This window comes from Scyliorhinus torazame, chromosome 3, assembly GCF_047496885.1.
Source record: "Scyliorhinus torazame isolate Kashiwa2021f chromosome 3, sScyTor2.1, whole genome shotgun sequence".
Taxonomy (NCBI): domain Eukaryota; kingdom Metazoa; phylum Chordata; class Chondrichthyes; order Carcharhiniformes; family Scyliorhinidae; genus Scyliorhinus; species Scyliorhinus torazame.
In genome coordinates, this window is record NC_092709.1 from 311,279,099 (window position 1) to 311,295,419 (window position 16,321).

Below are 16,321 nucleotides of genomic sequence, written 5' to 3' on the forward strand. Positions count from 1 at the left end.
AAGGAATATTCTCCACTTGTCTGGATGAGTGCAGTTCTAACAGTACTCAAGAACACAAACACCATCCAGGACAAAGCAGCCAATCCACCAGCCTGATTGGCACCCCATTCACCAATCCCTCCCTCCACCACTGACACACAGTAGCAGCAGTGTGTACCATCCACAAGGTACACTGTCACAACTCACCAAGGCACCTCAGACAGCATGGTCCAAACCTGCAACTTCCACCACCGAGAAGGACTTGGGCAGCAGATACATGGGAACACCGCCTGCAAGTTCCCCTCCAAGTCACACAGCATCCTAACTTGGAAATGTATCACTGTTCCTTCACTGTTGCTGGGTCAAAATCCTGGAACTCCCTCCCGAACAGCTCTGGTGGGTGTACTTACACCACATGGACTGCAGCGGTTCAAGAAGATGGCTCACCATCACCTTCTCGAGGGCAATAGGGATGGGCAATGAATGCTGGACGAGCCAGTGAGGCCCATATTCTATGAAAGAATAAAGGAAAATAATTTGTTATTCACAGGTCTTTGCTGAATATCCTGAATACCATGTAAGGGGCTTTTCACAGTAACTTCATTTGAAGCCTACATGTGACAATAAGCAATTTTCTTTTCATTTCATTTCAAATGGTTCATTTGACATATTATCAAGTTTATTCTTACATTGTTACTTCGTGTCATTGTTTCATTAATCTCTCTGAAGTTGTATTCTACATAATTTATACATATGGCATCGTGTTAAACTGGTTTTATGGGTTGTACATGTGGATAATCTCCATTTGGAGAAGTTCCAGTTTGGCAGGGATGAGTGCCTGTCGTCCTGGTTGCAATTGAAGTTTGTTATACAAGCATTAAATGAGAAATGTATCTTAATGTTACGTAAGCTATTTTAATAGGTTGAATTATAGGTTAAATATACTGGGCAGGATTCTCCGATCGCCGACACCAAAATCGTGTTCGGCAATCAGCCAGAGAATCCATTTTTACGCTGGAATCGGGGGCGGTGCCGTTTTTCCGATGCTCCGCCCCCTCAAAAACACGCCGTCGGGACGGTCGCAGGGTGTCACCTGAGGCCCTCCCCTGATGCTCCACCCCTGATGGGCCGAGTCCCCGACGGCGCGGGGGCATGTGCCCTCATGGGACCTCGCGAGGCGGCTGCGGACTGTGTCCAGTCGGGGGGGGGGGAGGCCGGGGGGGGCGGAGCCATTCCGTTGGCTGGATGGGCTTCGGAGGGCCTGGGAGGACTGGTGGGGGGGTGGTCCAGCGATGGCAAAGGGGATTACAGGAGGGCAGTTTTGGGCAAGCTGGGTCCGCGAGCGGCCGGTGCCATGCTATACGACGCAGCCAGAGAGGGCAGGTTTAGCTCAGTGGGCTAGACAGCTGATTTGTGATACAGAACAAGGCGAGCAGCGCAGGTTCAATTCCCGTACGAGCTTACCCAAATAGGCGCCGGAATGTGGCGACTAGCGGCTTTTCACAGTAACTTAATACTTGTGACAATAAAAGGTTATTATTATTAAGCGCGGCCACGGACCCAGATATTCAGCGGCCGTATCCGCAGGGGGCTATAAGCGGTGTGGCTGCTAGCCCCCCATTGGGCGCAGGATCGGTTCGGGGGCGGTGCCGACTTTCTGGTCGTAAGACCAGGCGGATCCTGCGGACATAGCCACCGAATCGGAGAATCCAGCCAACTGAATCTAGTTTTAGTGAAACTTTGAACAGAAAGGGCAAGGTGTGCAGAAATGAGCTGATGTAATAATAATAGTAATACTAATCTTTTAGTGTCACAAGTAAGCTTACATTAACACTGCAATGAACAGACTGTGAAAAACCCCTAGTCGCCACACTCCGGCGCCCGTTCGGGTACACAGAGGGAGAATTCAGAATGTCCAATTCACCTAACAGCACGTCTTTCGGCACTTGTGGGAGGAAACCGGAGCACCCGGAGGAAACACACGCAGACAATGGGAGAACGTGCAGACTCCGCACAGACAGTGACCCAAGCCGGGAATCAAACCCGGGTCCCTGGCGCTGTGAAGTACAGCATTGACCACTGCTGGGGTCTGTGCTCGGGGGTTTCATAGAATATAGAATATACAGTGCAGATGGAGGCCATTCGGCCCATCGAGTCTGCACCGGCCCTTGGAAAGAGCATCCCACCCAAGCCCACACCTCCACCCTAACCCCGTAACGCAGTGACCCCACTTTTTTTTGATATTAAGGGCAATTTAGCTTGGCCAGTCCACCTAATCCGCACATCTTTGGACTGTGGGAGGAAACCGGTTGGTTATATTGCTGTATTTTTGTTTTTGTTGAAATTTGATGTTAAAAATTGTTGAAATTATAAATGCCTCAATAAAATATTTTCTAAAAAACACCAGTGCTAACCACTGTGCTAGCGTGCCACAAAAGAGAAGTTTGCCAAGTTCATTTCACAGGTCTCAGGACAGATATTACCTCAGCACCTTGTGGGTTAATTCTGGGTGGTACTGATCTTCTCGTAGAAGTATGTGTTTTTACATGAAGAATTAAACTGCAATGTATTTTAGCAAATCAATGGTGCACAGCAGTATCCTGCACAGACTATTTGGATTCTTGAGAGATCATTTGACATTGATTCATTCCAAAACTGACATATTAGCTTGATATTTGCAGGAGATGACTAGCGGTGTACCACAGGGATCTGCTTTGGGACCCCAATTATTCACTAATGACTTGGATGATGGCATAGAAAGTCACATATCCAAATGTGCGGATGATACAAAGTTATGTATTGTAGGCAGCCTGGATGATAGCATAAAATTGCAAGGAGACATTGACAGACAAGGTGAATGGGGAAAACTGTGGCAGATGCAATTTAATGTAAGCAAGTGTGAGGCAATCCATTTTGGGCCAAAAAAGGATAAGCAGAGTACTTTCTAAATGGAAAGGGGTTAGATACAGTGGATGCTCAAAGAGAGTTGGGGGTTCAGGTGTAAGGATCCTTAAAATGCCAGGTACAAGTGCAGAAAATAATCAAAAAGGCTAATGGAATGCTAGCTTTTATACCTCGAGGATTGGAATATAAAGAGAGGGACGTTATGCTGCAGTTATACAAAACCCTGGTTAGACCTCATTTGGAGTCACTGTGAGCAGTTCTGGGCACCTCCCCTTCGGAAGGATATTTTGGCCTTGGAGGGAGTGCAACGTAGATTTACAAAAATGATACCTGGATTATAGGGATTGAGGAGAGATTACTCAAATTCGACATGTTTTCACTAGAATTTAGTAAATTAAGGGTTGATCTGAGCGAAGTTTTTCAAGATATTAACAGGAAAAGAGAGAGTAGATAAAGATAAACTATTTCCACTGGGTGGAGATTCCAAAACTTGGGGCCGATTCTAAAAATTAGGGCGAGACCGGCCAGGTTACGAAGAACTTGTTCACTCAAAGGGTGGTAGAGGTTTGGCACTCTCTCCCACTAATCACGGTCAAAGCTGGATCAGTTATCAATTTGAAATGAAAAATGAAATGAAAATCGCTTATTGTCACAAGTAGCCTTCAAATGAAGTTACTGTGAAAAGCCCCTAGTCGCCACATTCCGGCGCCTGTTCGGGGAGGCTGGTACGGGAATTGAACCCGCGCTGTTGACCTTGTTGTGCTTTACAAGCCAGCTATTTAGCCCACTGTGCTAAACCAGAGATAGATATTTGTTAAGCACAGATATTAAGGGATACGGGCCAAAGGCAGGTATGTGGTTAGGCCACAGATCAGGCATGTCTCATTGAATGGCGGCACAGGCTCGAGGGGCTGAATGGCCACCTCCTGTCCTTTTGTACCTTTCTGGCACCATTCTTTTAAAAAGCAAACTTAAAATCTGAAGGATAGGTAGATCGATCAATTCCAGCATTCTAAATACAATTGGAAAATATAGCATCTGCATTTTCTTTTCTTAGCAGGTGAGGAAGAAGCTGTTGAAACCTCTCAGTACATCATACCCACTGGATTTGTGTTTCTTTCCCTCAGAATCCTGCAGTAGAAGGTGTGGCGCCAACCTCTGACCCTTCAACTCTGTCCTCGTGTCGCTCATGGACAAACATAAAGTAAAGCGACTGCGTCTAGATCGGATGTTTGAAGGTTGGAAGCTGCAGTGATCAAAATTATAGAATTAAAATGACCTGTGCACAGAAGTAATTAGCCATTTTAAGACTTGCAATGACTGTTTGCTGCATAACTCAAAGTTCCTGTGTAGTTACACAGTATGAGGATGATTTTTTTTTGCAGCGTTTGGCTCTGCAAACACAATAATTGTGCTGCATTAGTTCAAGCGGCATCGACTGCTTCAGTTCAAATTGTTAAAAACAAGGATTCATTCTTTACAGATTCAGTAAATAATTGTCAAACATCTTATAATGGCAATCAGCTTTACAGATGACATTTTTCTGTGTTAAACCACAAGTCCCTTGTTCCTGAAACTTTTGTTGTCAAAATTTCATTCATCTGAATAATGTCTGTCTCCAGAGTAGTTCTAATTCTCAGATAAGTAATTTTTTTTAAAAAAGCTAAACCCATAAATACAAATCAATTTGGAGGATCCCAGATGCTGATGGTGAAGAATTGGGAAATGTGAATTTATCTCATGATAATGTGGATAATCTTACAGCTCATTGCAAGTTATCCACGATTTCTTGTTTTTCCGATTTGGCATTTGTTTTGTGCTTGTCGAATTATTTACCTCTTCTCCCCAGTTCTTCGCCAAATGCAGTGACTCATATTGAGTAAAGTTCCTCGGGGACTAGCCCCATTCCCCTACCTTGTCGACGTGGTCATTCTGCAGCTGTGAGCCTAGAAAGCCAATAAAGGTGGTTTATTCAGATTTTGACAAGGAAAGCCGATGATAACCCCAGTCGCCACTCATTCCAGCAAGAGCCCCTAAAACGATATTGAGAGGCTAGAATCCCAAATGGTGCCCCAAACTCCAGTTGGCAACATTTCGGCCAATTTTCATCATCTGACCATTGAAAATAGTTAAGTTAGTACGGACCAGGAATCAGGTTTGGTACCTTCCTAAGCAGTGCAGCCGAGTAGCATACCTGCATACTCTTAGCTACATTTTGATCTGGTGATGGCGATTAAGTGAGGCATGTTGACCAGGACATTGGGAGAACCTTTTCTCCTTCAAAATGTTGTCTTGAAATATTTAACCTCAACCCAAATAGTTGCCGAGTCTTGAGTGAACATCATCTGCAAGGATGGCACCTCAAACAACGCAGTGCTCCGTTAGTACCATCCTGAAATGACTATCTGAGTGTGTGTCCTCTGGTTCTGGAATGGTGCTTGAACCCACAACCTTTTCATTCTGATCATACTACCAGCTAATTCCAAGTTGAACAAGTGCATCATTTGATATTCCGACATGAATCACTAATTATTGTTGTGGTAATTGAATTTTTCTGTCTGTGTTTTTGTGAGCTGTGTAGGATTTTAATGGTCCAATACCCAGAGGTTGATGTATCTGTGCTTGGGATGGAGATTTTCTGTGTTTACAGCAGGGTTGCAGACATTTAGCAGTATCAGTTGTCACTTTGATTGACCAGAGAATGGTGCAGCACTGGACCTGTAATGGGAACCAACATACATGCCTTATGTGGAGGACAGACTGGTCTAGTCAAGCACAATTGGACTTCCTCCCTCATAGTTGTCGGAATTCTAACTTGTTGGAGCCAGCTATTATTGTCAGATGTTAATCTATCATGAAGTTCAACCCTAAATACTTCAAAATAAATTAGAAGGTATATGCTGCCCTCGATTTGTCACAGGTCTCCTCGTTAAGTTGCACTTAACGGGGCAGCACTGTAGCATTGTGGATAGCACAATTGCTTCACAGCTCCAGGGTCCTATGTTCGATTCCAGCTTGGGTCACTGTCTGTGTGGAGTCTGCACATCCTCCCCGTGTGTGCGTGGGTTTCCTCCGGGTGCTCCGGTTTCCTCCCACAGTCCAAAGATGTGCAGGTTAGGTGCATTGGCCATGATAAATTGCCCTTAGTGTCCAAAATTGCCCTGGGTTGGTGGGGTTACTGGGTTATGGGGATAGGGTGGAGGTGTTGATCTTGGGCAGGGTGCTCTTTCCAAGAGCCGGTGCAGACTCGATGGGCCGAATGGCCTCCTTCTGCACTGTAAATTCTATGATAACCAGCGGCTGTCCTCCAAAAATGACCAAGTTTTCAGGAACAGCAGGAAACAAAATGATTTATGTTTCTGCAGACTATTCTGCAGAAATCTAATTTTGTTAACATCCATTTTGAAAGCATTAATGGTGCAGAATACAAATAGCTTGGGCAAGATTACTTCTTTTGGTTCTGTCGTTAAGTTTATTAACGACACTGTGCAAATGCACGAAACATTGAAACACGAGGGACCGGATTCTCCATTTAAGAGACTTAGGTGCTGACGCCGGGACTGAATCGGTGGTATTCTACAACCACGGAAGAGGCACCAGACCCGGAGCAATTCAGGAACCGTTAATGGGCTAGCACCAGCATCACTGGGCCATGGAACACATGGAAGAGCAATTCCAATGAAAAGCGGCCTCCGATTCGCCCGAGGCGATATTGGCATTCAAGAGGCTGACAAGCTGCAGCCGCATATGAGCACTCCACTCCCCACACTCACTCATTGCAACCAACAAGATAGCAGCCTGAAGAGTGGCAGTCTGGTTCGCAGATGCGGAGCTTGAGACCCTGCTGGACGTCGTGGAGGAGAGGTGGGACACCCTGTTCCCCGGGGTGGTGAGGAGGCTGTCACCCGCTGCCGTACATAGGGTCTGGGCGCAGGTTGCAGCGGCCATGAGAGTCATGGGCCCCATTGCCAGCACCAGACAGCAGTGCTGGAAAAAGCTGTACAGCCTCAGGATGGCCAGGATGAGTAGTAGCACCATGCTCCTGGCACCAATCCTTGTCCCAATCACCTGTAACCCACCGCCCCCCCCCCCCCCCCGCCCCCCCCCAGAGGGCGGTCGAAATCCACCCCCCGGCATCTGCTTGCACCCCACCCTGCACCACATGCCAGCACCCATACCGCCTGCCATGGCTGGGTGCCCGAGTCCCAAAGGCGACCAGCTGCCCACCCCCTATGCTGCCCGCGTCCGACTTCCTATCATTGTGCATTTTCAGCCCCCCCCACCGCCAGGACATTCCCTGCTGAGGTCCTGGATTGGAACAGAGTCCCGATAGAATGGTCCTTCTCAGCTCTGAGCGCCGGGAAATAGCCGACTAAAAGTGCTCAACACGGGGCTCTGTTGCAATTCGTTTAGATTGCATCCCATACCTCGAGAAATCATCTTTATACTGCTTTGTTCCCGATTTTAGCTAACACTACACTGCTTTGTCCTGCCGTGGACTCTCCTGGGCAGCTCTCTCCGTCAGATTCAGTTGTGAGATTCTGGCCTGTTTGAGTCTCTGGCCCCCTCTTCCTTATAACAAAATGATCCATCTTCAGTTCTTCACAGGCCCTGCATGCTCGCAGCTGGAAAATGGAGGAATCTCTCCTCCGAGATATTGCGCCAAAAGCATGGGCGTACAGGGCACGTGATGTCAGCGTACATGCCGGGCACGTGGCTTGCTCTCTGCCACCGTTTCTGGCTGGAAGACTACATTGTTCCATTTAAAAGCCGGTCGCGGCAATTGGGCGCTTCTCCCGCAATCTAGAATGCCATAACCAATCGCTCCATGACCCTCCTGATATCCACATGTGACCCACACGCGAGTCGCAACCTGCAGTTTGGAAAACCCTGAAGTTGAGGATGAAGCCTCTGTTTCTCTAATCTGTGGTGTTATATGTTGATGCATCGCTGCTGCCCCAAAAATAAATAATATTTATTAATATTCATTAAAAACTCTCCTCCAATCTTGTGCATGTTGGAATATTGAATTCAAAAATGAATAACCTGAGCTGTCGTAATTTGTATACCATGATTAGGTCTATCTCATAAGGTGGTTTTACAACCTGTCCCTCTCATTGAATCTATCAAATCAAACCTATGGCAAACTCCATGCAAATGTTTTTCTCCTTCCAAATACAATACTCTCTTGAAGAACAATCACGATAATTTCCCTTCAGAATTCTCCATCTGTCCATTTTAAGAAGTTAGGTCCTGGCAACTATAAAATAATGTGCAAAGAGGCAGTCTATCCAACATCAATTAAATCTTTCCATTCTTTGGCATGTCGTGCTGTTGGTTAATTCTGGTTTCGTGAGCATCCTCAATTTCCTTCCGTCCCTTACCTTCCCTTTCCTTTCCTTGCTTTCCCTGGGCTTCCCTTCCTTTTCCTTTCCATCCTCTCTCTCTCCCTCCCTCCCTCCCCCTCTCTCTCTTTCTTTCTGAGCTTTTGGCCATCTGCCCTAATTATTGCCCTAATTTTTCTCTATTACTCTCCGTTGAAGCAACCTGTGACACTTTATTATGTCAAAGGTGCTCGATAAATACGAGTTGTTGTTGTTGGCTGTGGACGGCGCTCTCATTTTTGCTCATTTATTTCTGTTGGTAAAGGGGGTTAACCTATTTGGATTGGTCCAAATGCAGCACTGTGAAATAGTTTCTCTTGTACTGCTAACATGCATTTTAATTGCACAAATTAATCCACTGTGAGGTGATTCCCACAGGCTGTATTTTTCCAATCCTGAAGTGCTTATTTTTACATTGTGTTCTAGCCTGTGGTCAGGAACTTTGTGCTTCCATGGCAAATGTTTGAAACAATGTTAATCACTGCAGTGAGGAATTATGGAAAGCAGATTTGTGAAAGAACATTTTTGATGTAATGAAACTAACTGTGATTTACGAAAAGTGCAAACAGCTGGAGATGGAGAAAAGCCTCCGTGGGACTTCAACCAGGACACTTTCCCCCATTCACAACCATCTGGTCATTTCCTCCTTTTACTAAGAGCAGCTCACAATTCAGGAAGCTATTTATCTCGCTTTTTTAAAAGCCTGAGGTGTAGTACCTTTATCAAATGACGTCTGCAAATGTAATAAAATTGTATCTCCTGAATAAATCTTGTCCACCAGTTTAAATACTTGCTGTGAAAAGAAATGTTTCAGACAAACCCATGAACTGTGACCAATTGCTTTTGCAATTAAGATGGCATCTCTTGATTCTTCTCCAGTGATAACAGTGCTGGTAAACATTTGCAGTGGCAGAAATATTAGATAAACAGATCCCTAATTCTCAAGTTTTAACTCTTGTTTTCCCTATCAGAGTTGATCTCCAAGTGCTCCAAGTGCCTATTTTCTGACATTACCATTTAAAACAATTCTGAGGATAATGTCTGATCTGGGTATCTTTTAGGCATTTAATTTGTTGAATTCTTCAGCATATCGATACACTGCTCTCGACATAGAATCATAGAAACCCTATGGGCGGGATTCTCCGTCCCGGGGGGCGGCACGAATCTCGTCCCGACGCCGGCTTCAGTATTCTCCGGCACCGTTTTTTGGGCGGGGGTGGGATTCATGCCACCCCAGTCGGGGGCCATTGGCAATTCTCCGGGCCCTGATGGAGCACCCGGAGGAAATCCATGCAGACATGGGAAGAACCACTTGTAAGTACGCAAGCCTGCTATCTGAGCAGCCACGGTAGACTTCACCTCTGGTATTTATGGGGAAATAGTGGCATACTGGCAAGGCCAGTGGGCAACATGATAGCACAATGGTTAGTATTGTGGCTTCACAGCGCCAGGGTCACAGGTTCAATTCCCAGCTTGGGTCACTGTCTGTGCGGAGTGTGCACATTCTCCCTGTGTCTGTGTCCGTTTCCTCCAGGGGTCTAACACGTGTGAGGCGTAATTGGTCATGGCGTTCCTGGAGGAGCAAGGCCGAAAGGGTTCGGCCGGTGCTTGCAACTTCAATTGCGTATGGGGAAGTGGATCTGGGACCTGTAGTGCGGGGGCTGTGCTGAGTGCTCTTTTTAAAGCATCCACGGCATCTGTAAGCTGTGGAAGCCATTCCCAAGGTGCCTGCTTCTTGAGAAGATCGGATAGGGGTGCTGCTTTAGTGGCAAAACCGTCAATATGGTTTCGGCAGTAGCCAACCAGTCCAAAAAATGACCGGAGGGCTGAGACATTGTGGGGAAGGGACAATTTGACGATCGAGTTAATTCTTTTTTGCTCGATCCTGCATTTACCATGAGTGATCACTGTTCCCAAGTAAATCACTTTTTCTTTCAGAATCTGGGCTTTCTTGGGGTTGACTTTCCAACCAATTTCTTTTAGGAGTGCTAGGAGTTCGGTGAGAAGCGAAATGTGCTCTCCCTTTGTGTCTGTCTGTAGTGACAAGTCGTCTACGTACTGGACCAGACAATTGGGGTGGGAAAATTTTGCTAATCCATTTGCCAGCTGTCGGTGGAAAATGGAGGGGGAGTTGTGGAAGCCTTGTGGAAGGCACGTCCACGTGTATTGTTGCCCTTGGAATGTAAAGGCAAATTCGTACTGGCACGCTTTAGCCAATGGAATGGACCAAAAGCCATTACTAATGTCCAAAACCAAAAAATATTTTGACTGGAGTCCCTGTTGGAGCATGGTCTCGGGACTCGTGGCTATGGTGGGAGTTGCTGCTGGCGTTACTTTGTTCAGTTCCCGGTAATCAATGGTCAGTCGCCATGATCCATCCGGTTTCCTGACGGGCCAAATCGGTGCGTCGTTTGTGGAGGCTATTGATCTGAGTATGCCTTGATCCAACAAACTCTCTATGACATTGGAGATTTCTCCCTCTGCTTCCTGGGGAAATCCGTACTGCTTCTGGGGTTTAGGGTCGGGACCTGTAATGTTCACAAAGCCAGCCAAATTGCCACAGTCGTGCTTGTGCTGTGCAAATGCTGCTTTATATTCCTGCAGGACTGCCCTAACCTATTTGTCTGCACTAATGGCTCGAGGGCCGAACCAAAAGTCTCCTACTGAGCTAATCCTGTTTACGAATTTTCCTACTGTGAGCGTGGCGGGGGCTCATGCTGTCTTTGCCATTTTCCAAACACACTTGTTAACTGGGTCAAAAAAAAGGTTATGGGAGCTCATGAAATCGATCCCAAGGATATGTTCTGCTGTCTGGGGCAGATCAACTAAAACTATGGGGTGCTTAGTTGTGATGTTCCCTATCTGTATTGTTACAGGGACTGTGATGTGTCCCTGTTGTAAATGGCCTGTAAAACCGCTGAGTGTAATGGTGTCTGTTGTGGGCCACGTGTCTCGCTGAAACATCGTGGAGGAATTTGAGTGTGGTGCGTGACCCCCCTGTGTCCCAAAGAAATTCTATGGGTTGTCCCTGGACTTTGCCTCCTACTATCGGTCTACCGGACTGGTCCCAAAGGGTGTCGCAGACCCAAGTGGGGGAGCCCGAACACCGTCAGTCGGTGCCGTTCATGTCTGCATTCTCTGAACGGGCGCTAACGCTATGGATCGGCTTTGCCCTATTCCTGTTTAGGGTGCCTGTCTGTTGGTTTCTCTGCTGCTTTTGGGGCGCGTTGCACTCTCGTGCAAAGTGTCCCAGCTGTCCATAGTTGTAACATTCCTGAGCTTTTGACTGTGGTTGGCTGTTCCTGCACTCATTTACCCATGCGGGGTTCTGGTGCGCTTTAACTGGGTTCATCTCTGCCTGCTCTTCATCGGGTGTTATAAATGCGGTTTTGCCTGTAATTGATTACTCCCAAGTGCGGGACAATCTCTTCAAAACCCATTTTTCATTGTGGGCCTCATCTGAGGTGTCATAATTTGCGCAAGCTTTTCATCCTGCTTCTGTGGTGTGGGAGACTAGAATTCGGGTCCATTTGGCCATATTATCTGGGGACAAATGGGCACGGGCTAACTCTCCAAAAACTGCGGTGAAGTGAATCCACAAATGTCCAGCAAACCCTGTGGGGTGCTCTGTCTTCTTTTGCTGACACTTGTTTAGGCCTTCCAAGGGGTCTACTCTGTTAAAGCCGATCGCATCAAGGATCGCTGTGTGCATCTCTTAGAGTGTGCCTCCTCCTACATTCTGTGGGTCGGGAAGGGCTGCTACGACTGAAGGGTCGAGGCTTAAAACTGTGAGCTTCACTTGCTCCTTTTCGTCCAGGCCGTACATGGTTGCCTGTTGTCTGACTTTCGCGAAAAATTGGTGGGGGTCTGAAGTGGGAAGGAACGGTGTAATTTTTCCACACGCGTCCCGTAATTGGGTCACGGTTAACGGGATTGTGTAAAGGAAATCTGCTTCTCCTTCTCCTGCGGCCCTGCGGTGTGTGGTTACAGGATTCATGGGGGTGTGTTCTGCCTGTTCGGTTGGAGGTTCGGGCGCTTTCCTTTTCTGGGGTTTTTCCTGCGTACATGTCCCATGTACGTATCTATGTGCAGTCTCATTCAATTCCTGCCAGTCGGGGCCATTTTCCTGATCTAATTGGGGTCCGAATGTACTTTGAAATTCATTTTGAACGGAAAGCAGTGATCGCAATTCTGCAATTTGCTTCGGGCACTTTGTGTGGTCTATGGAGCTCTGCCTTTGTTCCGTTGTGGAAGTATGGAGCGCTCGTAGGGCTGCTTTCAGATCATTGCACTGTTTCTGCAATTTCTCGACTTGCTGTTCTGTCTCTTGTCTTACCAAGACCGCATGTTGCGTGCCCTGGTAGGCCTTATCATATTGCGTCTGAAGACTGTTCAAATGTGTGAGACAAGACTGATGTGCCCTGGCACATGTGCCCTCTGTCCCTTGCTGCTAACTGCTCTTTTAAATCTCGATTCTCCTTCTCTACCTCACTCACGTCTACCTCACTGCTTCTGTCTCTCTCCTCTATCTTTCTACGGAGCGTCCTAACGACCTCCTCTGTGCCTCGCAATTGTGCCAAACAGGACACGATTGCCATCGGCTTGCGAGCTTTCCCTAAGCTCTTCTTGTGGATCTCTGACAGGTTCTCCCTCCAAGTATGTCCTATACTCCCGGGTCCTGTTTCCTCATTAAGGCAGAATTCACTCCAAAGGGGCCATCCTTTCCCTTTGAGATATTTCTTGATCTCATCTTCCCAAACGGGACACTGTCCTACTCTACTGGTCGCTGCGACCTCGAATTCCTGGGGGTTCATAAGGCGTTCCATTGCCTTCATTGTCATTTTTTTGTATCTAGGTTCTCTACTGAATTTGGAACAGGGGGTGATAAAGTGTGATGGAAACACGGGTACAGCTTATGCTAATTTCCAGCCTACAAAACGTCCGACAGTTTTTCGCAACAAAATCTCTCAGGTTTACCTTGTATCCCTTTTAGTACGCATGCATTAACACACTTAATTGGATTCTCAATTCAAATTTTGGGTTCTCTCGGAGTGGTTAGGCCACTTCTAAGTCGAGTCCCGGCGGAGTCGCCAGTAAATGTTGCTAACTTTAGCTGTTTCTTAATTTGGCTCTGTTTAATTACATTTGCTCAAGAGTAGCCAGGTATCTTTCGACACCGCCACAAAGTTCAGAACCGAATACTGATCAATGACTCGATACACCAGTTAGTAAGTTCAAAAGCAATGCTCATTTATTTACACACAGTCAAATCCACTCATGCATAAACTCTACAAACTAAGCTACCACTATTATTAAAGCCTATACTTAGCTTCGAGTGCCCACTCAGTCAGAGGAACAATGGCCGTTGCTCAGTTCTGAGGCTGCTGGGTTGAGCTGTTTACAGTGTAGCAACTAGGAGCGTCTATCTCGTAGCGTGCATTAACTTGGAACTTACTTGGTCTGATGCAGCTGCTAGGCTGGTCTCTCTCCCCGCTGAGAGCCAAAGCCCAAGGAGAAAGATTCTCCCTTGGGGAATATCTTTTATACTAAAAGGGGCTTCACGTGCTTTTGGGCGGGCCTTGAACTTGGCCTCAATTAATTGGGTCTTTCCCAATCAGTTGTATCGATCTTCCTCCAATAGGGGGGTGGTTCCCTGATTGCTGGGCATGTCCTAGGTGACCATTGGTCTGCTTTGTTTGAGTCTCTTCTGGCGCCGGGGTGTCTGCCTTAACATTGTGTACCTAAATGTTTCCCTTTTGTCCCTGAAGATGGCTCATTAGTATGTAGATTACTTGGCAGTTTCTGTCCTGTCTGAGAGCTTAAGGTTCTAATCAACAGACAGACCTTGCACCTGCTCGTTTCTTAGTATTGTCCAATTTTCCCTGCATTCTTTGCAAGTGTCCATTTTGTAATCGGGACGTGGCCATCCCAGATGGCTACAGGGGGTACGCATCGAGTGCGTGTTCCGGTTTATGGTTTGGCTGTAGTCTGCAACCATCTGGTTCTTCTCCCCAGTTCTAACGACTACCACCTGGAATCTCCAGGGGCTATTACTGGCCTTGATGATCCCCTCCCTCAATAGCCGCTCGACCTCTGACTTGATAAAAGTCCTGTCCTGGATACTGTATCGCCTGCTCTTGGTGGCGACGGGTCTACAGTCGGCGGTGAGGTTCGCGAAGAGCGGGGGAGGGTCGACCTTTCGGGTCGCGAGGTTACATATGGTGAGAGGGGGTAGGGGCTCGCCAAACTTCAGAGTCAGGCTCCTGAGGTTGCACTGGAAGTCCAGTCCCAACAGGAGAGGAGCGCAGAGATCGGGGAGAACATATCGTTTAAAATTGGCGTACTCGGCGCCCTGTATCGCGAGGTTCGTGACACAGTACCCCCGGATCTGCACTGAATGCGATCCGGAAGCGAGGGAGATTGTTTGGAATGCGGGGCAAATTCGGCGAGAACAGCGCCTTACCGTGTCTGGGTGTACAAAGCTCTCCATGCTCCCGGAGTCAAACAAACAGGGCGTTTCGTGACCATTGACCCGGATGGTCATCATCGAGTTCCTGAGGTGCTTGGGGCGTGACTGGTCGAGAATGACCGCGCCGAGTTGCGGATAGCCGGCGTGGTCAGAGGTGGTGGGGTGGTCCCAAGATGGCTGCCCCGTCGGTCGCACGTGTAGGGCGGTGATGAAGGTGGCAGCCAAGATGGCAGCCCCCGTGAGTCGCACGTGTTGAGTAGAGTCAAAGATGGCTGCCCCCACGGACAGCACGAGGCAGATAACGTGTCCGGAGGGGGCGGAGACGGCAGGCAAGCAGCCACCCTGCGGGGTCCGTGGGCCTGTGAGTCTGAAGGTCGGGCCTGTGATTTAGAGGTTTTGGACCTGCCAGGCAAACTTTGGCAAAGTGTCCTTTCTTGCCGCAGTCGCTACAGGTCGCGTTCCGAGCCAGGCAACGCTGCCTGGGGTGCTGGTGCTCGCTGCAGAAATAGCAGGGCCGCCCCCCAGGTTGGGCGGGCAGCCGCGCGGCACAGGCCTGGGGCACCCTCTGCTCGGGTGTCCACAAGGGGGGTCGCGTGGTCGGAGGGGAAAGCGGTGAGGCTCTGAAAAGCTACTTCTCAGGAGGTGGATAGTTTTACCGTCTCTTCTAGGTCGAGAGCTCCCTTCTCGAGCAGGCGCTGTCTGATGTAGTTAGACCGGACTCCAGCCACGTAGGCGTCCCGGATGGCGAGTTCCATGTGTTGTGGGGCTGTGACGGCCTTGTCGTTGCAGTTTCGCGCGAGTTCTTTCAGGTCGAGTAGATATTCCTCCAGCGATTTCCCAGGGCGTTGGCGGCGAGTGGTGAGGAGGTGCCGCACGAACACTTTGTTCACCGGCCTCACGTATTGCCGCTTCAGGATCGCTACTGCGGCTGCGTACGTGGTCGCTTCCTCAAGTTGTACGGAGATTCGATGGCTCACCCGTGCGTGGAGGAGGCTCAGCTTCTGTTCGTCGGTGACGGAGGGCGAGGAGGTGGCGGCGAGGTAGGCCTCAAAACAGCGGAGCCAGTGCAAAAAAATCCCTTTGGCTTCAGCGGCCTGTGGGCCGAGTTCCAGTCGATCAGGTTTGAGGGCTGCTTCCATCGCGATGTTGTAGCTGATTAAATTGATGCGACCATCAATTCATACGAGACGGAGAGTTGAAGTGAACAGTGGTTTTAATCAGCTAGAACTGTGCCTGCCTACGACTGCTCTGCACTGAGAGCCGCCTGCAGGGCAGCAGATCTATATACCTCCCCCAAGGGGGGTGGAGCCAGGGGCGGAGCCCACAAGGGCAATAACATAGTGCAATGCAATACAGTGGTGAATGGTTGCCGTAATACATTCACCACAGGGACAACCAATTGCCCAGACCCTGCTCGGGCCGGCATTTATGTTCAGTTCTAACAAGCCCCAGCTGGATGGCCTCCGCCCCCTCCCTGGGAAGCTCGTAATCCCTGAGCCCCACGGGGATATAGGCATGGGTTTCCCCATGGGCCTCTTGGGAGTTATGACACTGGGAATTGAAGATCTGGCAAGAATCCCATTGG

General features: G+C 48.3%; 1 protein-coding gene across 1 annotated transcript in view; it reads left to right on the top strand.

Annotated features, from left to right (window-relative positions):
• Positions 1 to 4,028: 4,028 nt before the first annotated feature.
• Positions 4,029 to 16,321, top strand: part of ctbp1 (C-terminal binding protein 1) — a 405,205-nt gene continuing 392,912 nt past the window's right edge. Inside the window, exon 1 of the mRNA XM_072497542.1 lies at positions 4,029 to 4,121. The gene's annotated coding sequence lies outside the window, so the exon portion shown is untranslated. The remainder of the gene's footprint in view (positions 4,122 to 16,321) is intronic.